The sequence below is a fragment of the Temnothorax curvispinosus genome, unplaced genomic scaffold (assembly GCF_003070985.1).
Source record: "Temnothorax curvispinosus isolate PA1 unplaced genomic scaffold, ASM307098v1 QBEX01013732.1, whole genome shotgun sequence".
In the NCBI taxonomy this organism is placed as follows: domain Eukaryota; kingdom Metazoa; phylum Arthropoda; class Insecta; order Hymenoptera; family Formicidae; genus Temnothorax; species Temnothorax curvispinosus.
Window position 1 is genome coordinate 126,152 of NW_020223512.1, and position 15,530 is coordinate 141,681.

At 43.4% G+C, this 15,530-nt stretch overlaps 1 protein-coding gene across 3 annotated transcripts in view; it reads right to left on the reverse strand.

The window, feature by feature from the left end:
* The window catches only part of LOC112463899, a 48,352-nt gene extending 33,927 nt beyond the window's left edge, over nt 1–14,425 (reverse strand). For all 3 annotated transcript variants that reach the window (XM_025030583.1, XM_025030581.1, XM_025030580.1), the window contains exon 1: nt 13,420–14,425. The gene's annotated coding sequence lies outside the window, so the exon portion shown is untranslated. The remainder of the gene's footprint in view (nt 1–13,419) is intronic.
* Nucleotides 14,426–15,530: the final 1,105 nt, after the last annotated feature.

Sequence of the window (15,530 nt, forward strand, 5' to 3'; positions counted from 1 at the left end):
GAGAGAGAGAGAGAGAGAGAGAGAGAGAGAATGTTGGAGAAAGAGAGAGATAAAGATAAAGAGACTTCTTTCTTTCTCTTTCTATCGCTCGCATAAAGGGGATATACGCTCGGCTCGGTGGCGAGCAAGGCCGACAGGCCTGTAGTAGCGCTCTATCGGCTTTAACAACGAGTTTCAGAGCGCTTTCTGCTTCCCTCGCCCCCGCCCGCCTCGCCGAGCCTCCCTCCCGGTCTCCTCTACCGTCCCCGTTTCTCTCCCCGATCCCTCCTTCGCCTTCGCCGCCTCCTTTTCTTGCTCGGTGTCTTTCTGAATTTTTCAGCCTCCTCTCCTCTATGCCCCTTCTCCCAAACGAGACTCCTCGTCCGCTGCTTCTTCTTCCACTCGAGGTGAAGCTACGCTTCTTTTCCTCTCTGGCTCTCTCTCGCTCTCTCTTTCTCTTTCCTTCGTATCTCTCGCTCACTCCTTCTCGCACTCGTCTCTTCATTTTTTTCCCTTTCTCTCCTCCCTCTTTATCTCACGTTTCTCTCCCCATTGCTTCCTCCCGCGGACAAGTGCCGATTTATTATTTGTCGTTGCCGTGTAGCACGATGCGTTTCGTTTTCACTCGTTTTTATGATTTTTCACCGCTCGTCTCTCGTAATCTCGGCGTTATTGGCGAAAAACGAGCGATCAGAGGAAAAAAGACCTACAAATTGCGTTGCGTGCGATATATTCGGCGAAATATACGCATTTGGCGTGACGGAAATTACCGTAGGAAGTTTCAGGGAAAGGGGAGGGTTTCGCTAAAACTTCCTACTCCGCGAGACGCGACTTCGGTTCGCTCTGTTCCACAAGAACGTAATTTACTCCGAGTTACTATTTTGGCTATTTATGTAACCTCTGATGGAGCGTTTCTTACTCATTTTCTCGACGGAATTTAACAGCGTGTGAAAATTGGGTTACACGCGTGAATAAGGGGACACGCGGCGAACGTTTTTAGCTATGACGGACAGCTAGAGAAAAAGAGACAAAGTCAACTCTTCTCGGCCGCGCGAGTGTCTCTATCTTTTTGCTCGCCCGGGGGACACTGTCGTGTGGGTCTCCGGCAGACGCGTGGTTCAATCTTCCCATATGATTCCCCCATATGTTCCGTCTTGGCTCATGTGCTCGTCGACCGAGAGTCTCGTTCGGAAGCGATTTGGCATTTGGTCGGAATTACGAGCAAAAACTCTCGTTACTGCACCGTTGCTCCTTCGCGCGGCAGTCACGCGCGCCGTATGCGCTTCGAAGTTCTTCGAGAGAGAATCTCGATTTTGCCACCGGATCCTAACGGAAAGTCATTTTTTTTTCTCAGGCAAGATTTGAAAATGCCGTTTTCTCAGCGAAAGTTCAGCAATGCGGAAAGTTACGGACGCAGCCGGGCGTTCTCGAACGGCGAACGCCGCCGGCGCGGCGGCGATGTCGCTCGCACGACGTCGACACGAAAAACGGAAAAGCGCCTTTAGCGTCGGCACGAAAAGCGCATCCGACTACGGGCATTACCACCCTATCTACCCTGCTTGCTGCTACGGGGTGATTAGACTTTATCAGATCAACGTAGTTGCGAGTGGCGTCCGTTATTCACAGGTGCGATCGTATAGGATGGACGTAGCGAGGGAACGCGGTGTTCGGCCGCGTCCGAGAACTCCTGTTGAATTAAATCATATCAATATATCGTGGTAAGGGACATTTCAACGTGTCATCTTTTTCTACCACTTTATTTCATTGAGAAACTTGGCGTCATCAAAAATGCAAAATTTTATTTTTCGGAATTACTTATCTCAATCGATTTATTTTAAGTCCGACCGGAATATGAAATTATTTCCTTATCAATTTTATCACAGCACTCAAATTCTCAAAATCGATATCTAATATTAATAATTTGCTTGGCAAGAAATTTGTCCGTTTTATTCGGGAAGATATAATAATATTGGAAGGAACGGAAAGAGAGATGTCCCGTCGAGAAGCATCGTCGCGGAATAAGAGCGAGCGAACGGGGTTAAAACGATCCACGATCGCGGGAACGGTCGCCCGGTCGGTCGCAGGGAGAAAAAAGATGGCGCCAACGAGATACACGCGTTTCGCACGCTACGCCGCCGATGCGAGATAAGGCACACAACTAGGTTACTCCACGCAGTTGCGCCATTCCACTTAATTACTCGACTTGGAGCAAGGTAGAACTCTCCCGGCGGCGGCAGTGGCCGATTAAAAAAAAAAGCATAAGCATAATTAACAAAAACGGCACGCTGGACTACGACTAATGATGAATAGCGCGCCGCTGGAGTTCTCTTCTTGATGCCGATGCGGGTAATACGAGGTTTATCAAGTCGGAATGTTTGGCTCTCCACGTGCGCGATTTTCCAGAAAACTGAGGTCGTAAGCGTATATAACCGGAGTGGCGCCGAGAATCATTAAAGATGTAGGAGTAAAAGTATATAGACAGTTAAAATACAACAGTATACTTACTCTCCTGATGACAATTCGGCGTCGTTCTAGATAGCGTAGCGTTTACAGTGATTTGCATACAGAAAAGCTATAACTTTTTAGGAGACTTGGTGAAATTCTATACTAGGAAGTATCAGAGTACGATTCATAGAAAATATTTCGCGAGATTCTCTTTCTCTCGTTTTACGAGGTCCGTATGTAGCAAATCAGAAATAATAAAAAATACCGATACAAATTCAGAAGACAGAGACATTAAGTCAGATTGCTAATTAATAAGCCGTTCTTTGACATATCGCGTATCGTATTTGATCTTCTAAATCTTTAAAATCCCCGGAGAATCTTCCGAGTTTCTCGCGTCCTCTAAAGTAACTCTTTTGAACATCTCGAATTCTCGGAACTTTGTGCATTTTCCAAATTTTTTCAAGTTTTCTGATACGATTTGAAAAATTGCAGAGAGCCTGTGCGAGAACCCTCGGTATACATCGCAACGATTACAGGCCCCTTCTTCGCCAGTTCTGCCCCTCCGACTAGAGCCTGGCCCCGCTCTTCACAGTCCGCATTCGCTCCCTTTCCCTCTCTCTCTCTCTCTCTCTTTCTCTCTCTGGCACACGTAGCAAAGCGCGCTCGAGCGATATCACGCTGCGATATCTACTTTTGTTGCATGCCTGCGCTATCTCCATCCTGCCCCTTTCCGTCTCTCCTGCCCGCACCCCTCTTTCTCTCTCCCTCGTTCTTTCTTTCATATTCTCCCGCTCGGTTACGCGCAGGTCGATTGTTGCTGGCTCTCCCCCTTCTCCCTCGAGTCGATAGAACAAATTTTTAGCGCAACCACCTAGCCAACTGGGCGCACTTGTTATTTCGGATGAAGCAAATACGGTCAGTGGAATAGGGGGGAAATTAATCCCGGATGGGTGTGAGGTTTTATCTCGTTGATGCGCGCGAAATAAGATTACACAGTTAGTTATGATGTATCGCTCTATATGTCATTGTATATGCAGATACTCTCTCTATGGTAGTGTGTTTCGGAATCCGCGAATATAGGACGAACATCGAACTAAGAAAACGGACGGATATTTTAACGAGCGCGAATCACATTACTCGATATAGGTTACTCTCGATATTGAAAATTAACGAGTTCCAAATTAAGCTTTAGGTGGAGAAATACAAATAGATAACAGATCAATTCTTGGCGTTCCGTTTATTTTAACCGAACTTTATTTTGCTCATCTTACTATCACTTCTATAAAGCGGAGACGTTTCTCGAAATTGAATCGATTGTTGGCAAATTCTTTTACAAGTTTCCTTTCAATACCAAAGAAAGTTTCGAATAGTAGAGATCATGGCAATCACTATCGTTTCTACGAGTTGGAGATATCTCTCAAAACTGGTCAAACTATTATTAAGCTTGTCTGCAGATTGACGCTTCAGCCGATAAGAGCATTCGGAATTATCGGAATATCACTTTGCAATTTTCGTCGTTGCTGCACCCGAATAATTTTACCGGTTTCTGCGAGGGTATTTCGTACTTCCATATCTCGGGAGGCCACCGGTAATTATCATTGTAATAATGCAAGTTGCATTGCTCTACCCACAAAATAACGTTCCGAGACCAGTTGGGCGGGCGGTATAAAATTAACTAATCCTATGTTATAAATTCGCTCTACTCTCTTCTGTAATTTACCGCTATGTAAAATGTAGACGAAGAAGCCGAATTGAGTTGACCAGAACTAACATTAAAAGCTTATTACCGATGAAAGCCGACGTCTCGAAAATAAACTAGGCGTAATAATCGATGTGTCGAGAATCTCATATTTTCTTCCATAGTTAACGGAGCTTTTCGCTCAAAAGGCAAATCGCCGTTATAAGTATTTTATAATATAAACTAACGAAGTTATACTTTCTTTCGTGCATACGCCGATTTCTTCGTCTTCTCTTTATTTCCTTAGTTTCCGCGCATTTTTCTCGAAACCTTAATAATCATTATAAAGGTTGTAGTTCGCAAAGGTCAGAAAGAGAAAAAGTTTGTCAGTCGGGGAAAACTGTCCGAGAACTTTCGAGTTTCCGTGTAGCAACTCCGCTTTACGCTTTCTCTCTTTCTTACCATCTTCCATTCTTCTTTTCTCCTTTTCTCTTTACAACTCACTTGAGCGCGAGTTTGAGAGGCATGTACGAGGCGAAACTTCCGAAAAAAGCGAAAAGATCGACGCTCGGAGGCGCTATCAACGTCGTTGCCTGGAAATACGATAATTGGCTGATATTTTCGGCTTTACGAGGAGGAGCGGAGCAGCTGCCGCTGGCAAAGCGTTAGTAGTTAATCGCCGTTCGGAAGCGACAACGAAATGCGGCAAGTCGGCAAGGTGAAATCGAGAAGGCGAGAGCGTATATACCTATCTGCGAGAATGGCGCAGCGGCGGCCAAGCTAACTGACATTTCGAGTAGGCCAGGGGAGGGGAGGAACAATATTATAGGGTAGGATCAAAGGAGTGACGGGAAACGATGAGGCCAGAGGAGGTAGAATAGTGTCCCTTAAATGATTGACGGTCGGCTCAGGCCCAAGAGAGCAGCCGAAGGACGAGCGGACCGAATGCTTTCCAAATGTTCTTGTCTAGCGGCTTGTACTTGCCGTCGACCCCCGGCGAGCAGCCAGATCATTAGGCGGTTCCATTTTCGCCGGAGAAAACTCCGTATTCGTTAGGATCCATTTGCACCCCCTGCTGCTCGCGAATGTACGCGTCCAGCTTTAACCTATGGGTTTTCAGACATTGCAGGATTTGTCATTCCGTAATACATTTGTTATTGATGTCTCAATTAAAGGAAATTTAATCTCGAATTAATAGTATAGAGGGGGTTATATACTTTTAACTTTATCTTAAAAACTTTTGATAATTGTCAAATTTCATGAAGAAAAACATTATTAGTGGACTTTCTTCTTCTTCTTCTACTTCTTCTTCGTCTTTGAAATTTATTTATCGTCTCGCAGGAACGAAGTTGTACAAGCAGCAAAAAAGATAACATAAAAATGTGTATCTAGTTTTATGTATCAAGCTATATATCGTCGTTATGTATCGAGGTTTTCCTATAGCCTCTCGGTTAAGGAGATTAAAATCCCGAACCACATCACGTCGTGGAAGATTGAGCTCCCGAAGGTGACAGGCGTTCGCGGCCGGCGCAAGTTTATATTGCAAAATACGTCGAAAACATTGCAAAAAACGAGAAGCCAGGAGGCGAGCGGTGGTCGTGCCGGTGTCAAGCCGACCCGGGCAAACAGGAAGCGAGACTTACGTCATGGTCCCCGAACAACTCGGTTGACTGCGCGTTGAACCGGTGACTCTAAAATCAAGATCAAGACGGGGCCGAATGGCTTCCATAAATTTTGTAAATTGCTCGCGATCGAACGCGATCTACGAACGATAGTGAGCGTACTATAGACGATCCAAACGCGGAAATCGAGAAGTCCAAAAGAACTCGTCCGATGAATTCTTCGCTGATACCGTATTCCTCCCAGTTGGAAATTCAGTTTAAAGAACGGATGGATCTTCAAGGATCTGAGATACTCTTCAAGAACTGTGATATATATTGGTAGTCTATTGCGCGGACAAATTACGCTCCGCGATAACTATAATCGCGATAGTTATTTTCGGTGACATTGTGTAATCTATATTTTTCTATAATACTCCCGACGTACGCGATTAAAATTGACATGTATTTCTTGGTGATATCATCGTTTAAAGTATCGAGGAACAAGGATACCGGCAGCTGAAAGAATTGATTAATACATCGTGAAAAATTGACGAATTAAAATGAATTGAAAAGAATTATTTTCCGTAATGAACGAAATGTCCGACCTTTCGCATGAAGGATCGGTCTGAAATATTTGATTTGCTGCACCTTCTCGTACTCTTTAAACTTCCTTTTAATTTGAAGTAAAAATTTAATTTGACAGGAGCGAGACATCACGCTGCAAATCAAACATCGCCGCTCGACTCTGAAATAAAATGACACGATTTGTTTACGACGACATTTGTCTGAACTTTAAGTTCACGTGTCGCTTCTTCGAGATGCCGGTACCTTTTCAAAGAATCCAAATGAGAAAAACTCATGTACGAAGTGTCTATATTCCGATGATTTCCTACCTTGAATATAATTATAATCTTAATATATTACCTAATATATAATTAATACATGCAAATTACAATATTCACCGTCGTGACACGAGCAAAAAAAAATTGCGTTTGCCACCTACGAACCGCAGAGGAACGTGGATTATTTCGCGAACCTGTTTCGCGAAGCTGATAGGACGAAATTTCGCAATACGGCGCTAAGACGGCAAGGCGACCGGTTCAAGGCACAAAGGAGAGAAGGCCTCGCCTCGTGTCCCTCTCTCTATCCTTCTCTTTCTCTCCCCCCTCTCTCTCTCTCTCTGCGCCTTTATCTCTCCCTTTCTCGCTCATGTCCTATCTTCCCCCTCACGGCACTCACCAGCGGTCACATCATTCAAAAGGGACGAGAGGAGTACATGAAACGCACTCGCGACGCGCTGGTCCTACACGCAACGTGATGCGCGTAGGTAAGAGCGTAGTGTGGTCCCGCTTCTTCTTCTTCTTTCTCCTCCTTCTCCCCTCCGCTCCTCCTCGCGCCTCCGCTTCTAGCTCGCGTGTGAGTTTAAACACGTGCGCGACCGCCCGCTCACTCGCTCGCTCGCTCGCCCGCTCGCTCGAAGGTGGGCGTTCACTCGCGCGCGAGTCCTCTTACTCGTCGTAATTCGGATCGTCTCAAATACGCGCTATTGTTCGACGAGAGCGGAACGCCGTGGAAAAACGTGAAATTAAAATTCATACTTTGGTAAACGTTGTTTTTCCAAGCGAGCGAGTTGTTTTGCGAAGCGTCGAATAAGTGCTCCGAAAATTCGTCCGTATTTTTTAGGATTTTTGGAATAAGGGTATTTTGGTCTCAAAACAGTTCACTTTTTTTTACATCAATCAATGACGTGTTTTTTCTCTATTTGTGTTAAAAATTTTCCGTGATAGATATTATGGTTCAATCGAGTATGTTTTATATATCAAAATTAAACATATATAGGAATTAAGTTTAAGCATCTATTAACACGAAATTGTTAGACAGCACGACTGCTAAAAAAATCTGTGCTTAAATTTTCCTAAATCAGAAGAAAAATTGAACCGAGCGTAGTATTATAACAATTTATAATTATAATAATTAAATTAATAATTACGCCGATTTCTCAGCAAAACTTTATACTGGTATTATAACACTGAAAGGATCGAATTACTTTTCCTTACGTTTTACGTGTACGAAAGCGTGCGCCGGAATTCTCCCCTCGTGTCCGGCTCGCGTTCCGCGGCTCGTTAGGCATTCGTCATTAATCGACGACGGGGACGATCGTCGTCGTGAACGACTTCTGTTCTCGTATTCCGCGAAAGTGCACTTCCCGATCGCATTAAGGAGCCAGGCAGGCAGGCAGGCAAATGTACGTGATTCGCGAGGCGACTATGCGAGCCACTCACTCACTCACTCATTCGCTTGCCTCGCCTCGCCTCGCTCGCTCGCTCGCTCGCATCGTGCCGTGCGAGACCTCCGAACATTCTCCTCCGGCAAAGTAGGCGGAACATTGCTTGCACGCACCTCGACGGCGGTCCTCCTCGGTAACGAACGCTCGAAATGATAGTCGTCGAAGCCAAATAAACGCCACTTTACCCCGACACGGGACAGGCAGCGAACGATTGATATGGTGGCGAGGCGAGGATCTTAGGCCGGGTCGAGGCTTTTTCGGGAAGGGGTTGCGCATCAACGGCGGCCAAAATCTTTAAAAAGCTCGCACCAAGTATATTTTCGGTAACGGCGAATTTAATTTTAAGCAACAGACCGTGAGATATGATGAAAAATAAAAAGTCATACGGAGAATGGTACGATGATCGAGATTATTCACTTGCATTGCATACATCTTTCAATTTCAACGATTCTTTTAAACGACGTCGTACAGATTCACGATTTCACGGTATTAAGAACTTAATCATGTTTGTGACACTTGACGGGGAGTAAATTCCAAATAAAGTTTTCTAATATTTGTTTTATTTTCTTTATTATCTAAATATTATATGAAATTGCAACAAAGTGGTCTAAAATTAATCCTGATAAAGTTATATATACATTTTGTACCTTTTTTTAAATATATAAACATTACAACTATTCGCAACTCATAAAACATGCAATCATAAAACTTCTCCGTTGATTTTCTGAAAATGTATCTTTCGCGATAGTCTGTTTAAAAAAAAATGTTTTCTCAAACTTTTCGTTTTCTTCAGGAAATTTTTTACGCACAAAAACTCCAGTTTTTCAGGAAACCTTGAAGCAGCGTGGGAAAAAAACGATTTATTTCGCCGCACAGTTATTTCGCCAAAAGTACCTGTGGGGGTCTAAGAACTTTGTCAGACTCACTACCGCATAATGCTGTCTTAAAGCGACAAACCGGTTTCCCACATTTTCCCCGCTTCTTTCGTAACCTTCGTGTCTATGTGTTATAGAAAAAAGTACTATGGAGCGATTTAAAGCGACCTTTGTAGGTAAACGGAAGTCCTGTTTTACAACGTTATTGATAAATGTATACAGGAGTATCGACGCTTAATTAGGGTTCGTTAAAATATAAATATAATATTCTCAGCCGGGCTATAAATTGATAACAACACCTGAGATAAGATTTTGTTGCTTATTTACGTTTTATTGAACTTCACCCATGTGTATTCGCGTCTTTGAAATACTAAAACTGCACTTTTCTGATAAATTTAATGGAGGAAAATCTCGTTACACACGGTGCCCATACATCGGTTATCTGTTAAACGGAACGTTGTCCAAACGAAGTTGGGATAGATAATGCAATGATCTAATCACGGCTGTATACTTATCGATAACGTACGTGTGCGATAAATGCATAACAATATATCCACGGCTGTGCGTGAATTTCCACGTCACGTAAGAAAAGGTACTCTTTTATTGGACCTAATTTTTTTTTATTGCTTTCACAGTTTTTCCCCGTGGGTTTGTAGATTTTTCCAATTCTTATCGTTTCCCTCTTTATCATATATCCGAATTTTATACATTTTTATTGTTTAAGCGACTGATGTACATTTACTAATGTACGATTGAAATACATTTTCGCGCAAATCGCGTGGCATTATTATGCAAGAGCGCGTTGAATGATATTCGTCCGCGACTGATAAAATGTTTCAGCTACAATCAAAGTCGTCAGAGAATGATTGACGGGATTTAAATCCCTGTAACATCTTTACTTGGCCGAATTCATGCGGCTTTCTGTTTCTTTCCAGTTGTAACTATACTAATGCTTGCATAATCGCTCATTATGAAATGTAAAAATATATAGATCTTCTTGTATCCGCCCCCCCCCTAGTGCTTTATTAATATTTATTTATGAGATATCCAGTCTGAGGTTTGCGACTTGACTGCATCACTAATGTCACCACTCAGCATGAAAAACAAACGCTAAATGCGACCGACCACAGTTCAGAAATTTTATCGGTTTGACATTAAAATCACATCAAATGTAATCATGCAAATATGGAGGAGCTGATACACGAGTTGAGCAAAAATTTCTTAGTCTGTGCCAACGCTATCTGTGATTAATAAATTATTGATACTCTACGCAAGTAGTAGTTGAGATTATGCCGGAAATGATCGAGTGGATGAGCGTCGATGGTTTAAAACGAAACGTTATTTCAGCACAAGCTCGTCAATAAATTGTGTTTTGCATTTATAACTAAAAAAAGAGAGATCTCATCGTCAAAATATCTTTGGAGGAAAAGAAAGCAACTCGTTTATCTCTCGTATCTATATTATATATTTACTAGCGATAATTCCATAAAACGGAGATATACAGCAGATATCGATATTTTCCGGATATTTATAATTATTGACAATAATTAATTGTCCTATGTAAAGATATTTTATATGAAAGCTATCATGAAAATTACGCAATCAATGTTGTTGTTGTTGTGAGATCGAAGTGAGAACGTGACGATAAAAGAAAAAAGAGATAATTAAGAAGAATAAATATTTTCTTATACAATATTTTTATATTTTGCACAAAGATATTGTAACATTTTTCAGTGTTATTTATATACCTATATATCAATGGAGAGATATTTTATACACATTACGTCGTAAGGCACTATTGTCCTCTGGTTAAGATTCATGCTTCCATCAGGACAATTGTGCGAGACAAGTATTCCTTTTTTAAAGAAAGCCGCTCCCTCAAAGTTGCAACTTGCGGAAGTTCGCCTCGCGGTTTGCCGACGGTAAACGCATGCGTTTTTGCAAAGCACGATATATCACGTGAACTATATCATCGAGCGTTGTAATCATTTCATTAATCAGCAATCGATTTTTATTTTGTCTCGTAATGTAAACACAGAAAGTTGCTCTTCCACCATAGTGCTAATGCATTAAGAATGGGTACTTTGTCTGATGAGGAGAAGTAGAAACTCGGATATCGATTGGATTCCTAAAAAGACACGGTACAAGGCTGGAATTAGGTTCAGGTCAAAGTATAGTCTACTGAAGCGATCTTTTAGACGTAGAAAAAAGGTGGTCTTCGGTGTGTCCCGCGAAATTGCAGCGCCAGATGGACGAAAATGACGGTGTCCCACATTACCCGCCTCTGTCCAACATTTCTCGCCCTTATCCTCGCTCTATACCCGTTGCTCCGAAGAAACCAGCCCGTATTCCCCAGCCCCGCAGATTTACGTAGTCTGATAAAGAGAGAAGTATTCGCAAATAAATTCACGTCGGAAGAATAGTAACGCGTTTGTAAAGATGAAGGAGAACGGTTGCGCTGCGACTGAGCGACGTCTTCTCCGTTTGTTTCACTCCGTTTGTTTGTGACTCACACAGTCACGTGCAACTGTTTTCGCTTACCCTCCCAGCTTGAACTTTTACCGATTCGTTCTCGTGTCACAAAATTTTCACATCTCCCTCCTTCTCTATCCGCCCGATTTTCTTTGTACAACACGTAAACATCCTCGTTTGTAGCTTTGTTTAATTTCGATTCTTTGTCGCTCGTCGGTCCGTAATAGTTTCACAGGAATTCGTACATGCCAAATTACAACAAAATTTCGTCGCGTCGACTCGTCCTTTATAACATGCTCATTTTAATCTCGTTATAACTTTAATTCCGTTATTGGATAAAATCGATTGAATATTATAATGACAAATGTAGATTAGGTTGAGTGAATGTCCTACTTAATTAAAAAAAAAAAAAAAAAAAAAATCAGTCCAAATACTTATTCACGAAGTACAAATTTTTCAATTAGATTATATACTCAGCGAGATAAAGACGAATGACACCGGAAGATTAGCATAACTGATTGTTAGCGCAACTGATGGATTGTTTACAACTATATTAGTGTCGTGCAACAACATTTCCCGCAAATATTCTCCCTCACCTATACATGATACTGTTATCGGTACCGCATCGTCGATCTCATTCAAACGTCGACTTGTTTCCCACTTACGTAATCCACTCTTGAATCTTCGTAGTAGCTCGGATTATTTTATCAACTTCGCCCCCGAGAAACTTAACGCATTGTCTCGGGCGTTAAATTTCTTGACTCTCGCTTCTGAAAATCTTTCGCAGGCGCGTTAACTCGCGATATATATTACTGTGTCTAACTCTTTGACCGTCCTCGAGGGACTTAGGCCCCCAGACTGGATAAATCTATCTCATCTATTTATCTCTCTCTCTTTCGCTCCAACCTTGTCCTTTACTATTCTTACGCGCCATGTTGCTCCATTGTTTCACGATATTTAAAATCTACCGTAAAAAGAAACTGTCCAAACCAACCTTTTCATCGAGACAATCGTCCGTTCCCGTAGAGTTTGTTTTCTAAGGGCTCGAGATTCACAAAAGATTCATTCAGAAATAGTTAGGTATCTGTATCTTATCGGCACTCGAAACGGTCCATTGTAAAATCTAAGCGAGGAACGACCGAGAGAGACTTGGCTGACTCCGCTTCTTTGCGACATCACCGCTCACTAGGCCGGGTCTAAATAAATTGTTTCGCGCAGCTGTTGGACGGAGCTCGTTTCGCTGATACTTGCAGGCCAGCGGAACTTTGACGAGCCGCGAATTGTCGACGTTCACCAAGTAGATGTAAAATTACATTACATTTATCACGAGTGAAATTCGAAGGCGAACCCAGCGATTCGGGTTAATCTTTGCGAATTTATTTTTGAAACGGCACTAGTTTCGAAGTATTACAAATCTCGAAAGAATCGGAATGTTTTAATAAATAGTAAAACGGTGTGAATTTCCAAAGGTGCGTGTCGCCACTTTCAAGACGAAGGGGCTAATGAGCGAGGCAATATCAACTATAAGTGTGAAGTAGTAGTCGCTATCGATCGTCGCCGACGACGGAGAAAGTACATTTACGGCTGTCTTCGTATATCCTAAGAGGAGCATAATCTTTTTTAATCATCCTAGCTGTATATGGGAGGGAAACCCGAAAATGAAGATAATTGTGGCGAAACGCATATAATTACGCGCGTATCAGATCCGGCAAAATGATCCTAACCGCAGATTTTCCTTTGTACGTAACAATTCGCTCGACAATTTCCCAAGCTATTTTCCCCTGAAAAGTTTCGCGATAATAATAGCACGTCCCGCAAGGTGTAAGGAATATTCTTCAGAAAAGCCTAGAGATGAAGACTGATGAAAGCTATCCGCAGTTATCGCGTTCAGTGCACGCCATTGTTCACTGACGATCAACTAATTATTATTAACAGCCTACGTACATTCTACAGTTCGTGCATTATTTTGACAAATCCTAAACTAGAGGACCTATCTCAAAACTCAAACTGGGATTCAGATCAGAGCACGATCGTCATGCGGAAACCCGGGCAAACGCGGCCCGTCGGAAATCTCACTCTTACCTGCGATTAAGCAGAACTCCACTGTGACGACTAGTCGAACGCGTCCGGCAGTAGGCAGCAGCGTTTCGTCATCCTGACGCGACGGGAAGAGGAGTCCTTTTTCCAAGTATCCAATTCACAGGCACATCGCGGAAGCGTCGTCGTGCGGACGTTTCTTTCCCCGACGTTTCTGTTCCAGCGCCGGATTAGAACCTTCACGCGAACCTCGGGGGGGTTTTTATCACTCCGGGCTTCACCACACTCGACGAACGGAAGCGCGAGCGCGCGTAGAGAGAGAGACCAGTGTACGCGGGGGTTGGGAAAGGGGTTGATTCTCCTCGATACACGGAGAAGAGAATCAACGAACCGACAGCCGTCTTCCCTTCGCGGAAGCACGGAAGGTGTTTCGCAAAGCTACATTTCGCACCAGCCACCCGTCCGCCCCAAGAGTCCGCCTGTCGCGCGCGACGATCTACATGGATTCGCCCCAGCGACTTCGCATCTCGTCACCGGACGACGACGTTGGAGTATCACTCCGACATAGGTCGACCAGGGCGCTCCGAAAAACGGGCTGCGATTCCACGGAGCGTGGCCTGTCAGTCGTTTGCCGTCGCTGCTTCGGGCATATCTCCCTTTAATACAGGCGCCGCGCGCCGGCCGGGCGTAGCTTAAAGTCGCTCGCTTCACCCGAGCGGATCTTTCGAGAAAAACGTTCCGAAGGAGTGACGCCGCGAACAGTACTGCACTGTCGTAACAACAGGTTTCACGTCTCCCGCTCCGAAATTACCGGAGCAATCGAACGATAATTCCCCTTTAGCGGCCGCGCGCGGTTCGAGCGTCCAGGATTGGATTTCGAACGATCACCAAGCACCGCGAACCCGATCGCGTACACCGAACGAGTACCCGGGAAAACGGGACGGGACAGACGTTCGAATGTTCGGCCGGAGGTGCCGAATCGCACTTCCGGCAATCTCGCGAAATTTATAGCCGCGACACAAAAGCGGTGTAACGTCCGCACCGCTGAACGACCGAATTGTGACTGCGGACTATGGGCCTGGCAGGCCGTGGCCCCGCCGCGGGTTTGCCCAGAATGGGGCAAACGCGCCCCGCCCCGTCCGCGAAGCCACGCCCATTAGCCGCGCGAGTCCACGCCTCCATCCCCGAAGGTCGGCGCCTCCTCCTTCCGCGGACTCGCCTGCCGTCTTCGATTGCGACCTACGGCGATGTCAGATTGAAATTTCATTGGCGTAATTAATTATACGAAAATTTCTCGCCAATAACGAGAGGGGGGAAATGGAATCAGCGAATTCGCTGATAATTGCAATGTTTTTGTGGAAGCTTTTAATTTCCACGATCAATTGGGAAATAATTGCATTCTTCTCGAACGGACTACTTTACGATTGATAGATAATTGATTCCTATGATAATACTAGCAGCTAGCAGCTATTAACAGTGTAATAACAAAATTACACCTAGCCAATCAGATGCGTACTCCTCTAACGTGAAGTATACGTCATTAAAGAAAGTACCAATATCTTATTTAAAAAGAAGCTCCTTCGATTCTACAAATACGATTACGCATCCAAAATATGACATATATCCAAGATGATTCATACTAGAGATCCTACAATAAGAGACTGGCTATAAGGCCAGTTTTGTTAAAAGTCTGCGAGAGAGAAGGATATTTATATCGCTTTCTCTTTCTCTCTTATATCTCTTTCTCTTTCTGTTTCTCTTGCTTTTGACAAAACTGGCGGACCAATCAAAACTGTGGCTGTCTTATATAGCCAGTCTCTTATTATATATGTAGGGTATTTAATTCATACCATTACTAGTTATCGCCTTACATTGATACATATTTTATTTGACTCATAATTATTCATTAATCGAATTTAATTCTTATTTATATCTTTCACCCACGCACCTACAGATTTACAAAACGAGCTCGTAGAAGCACACTTCGTTAAAATACTGCCGTATGTGTCAGCTTGACAAATTTTACATTCCAATCTTTGTTAGGCTATTATTGCTATCTATGACGCAATAATAGAGTGTCAGGAGTGAAAGAAAATATCAAATATTTTGATTTTTGTGATTTTATGAATAAAAAAAATTTATAAAAAAATGTCTAA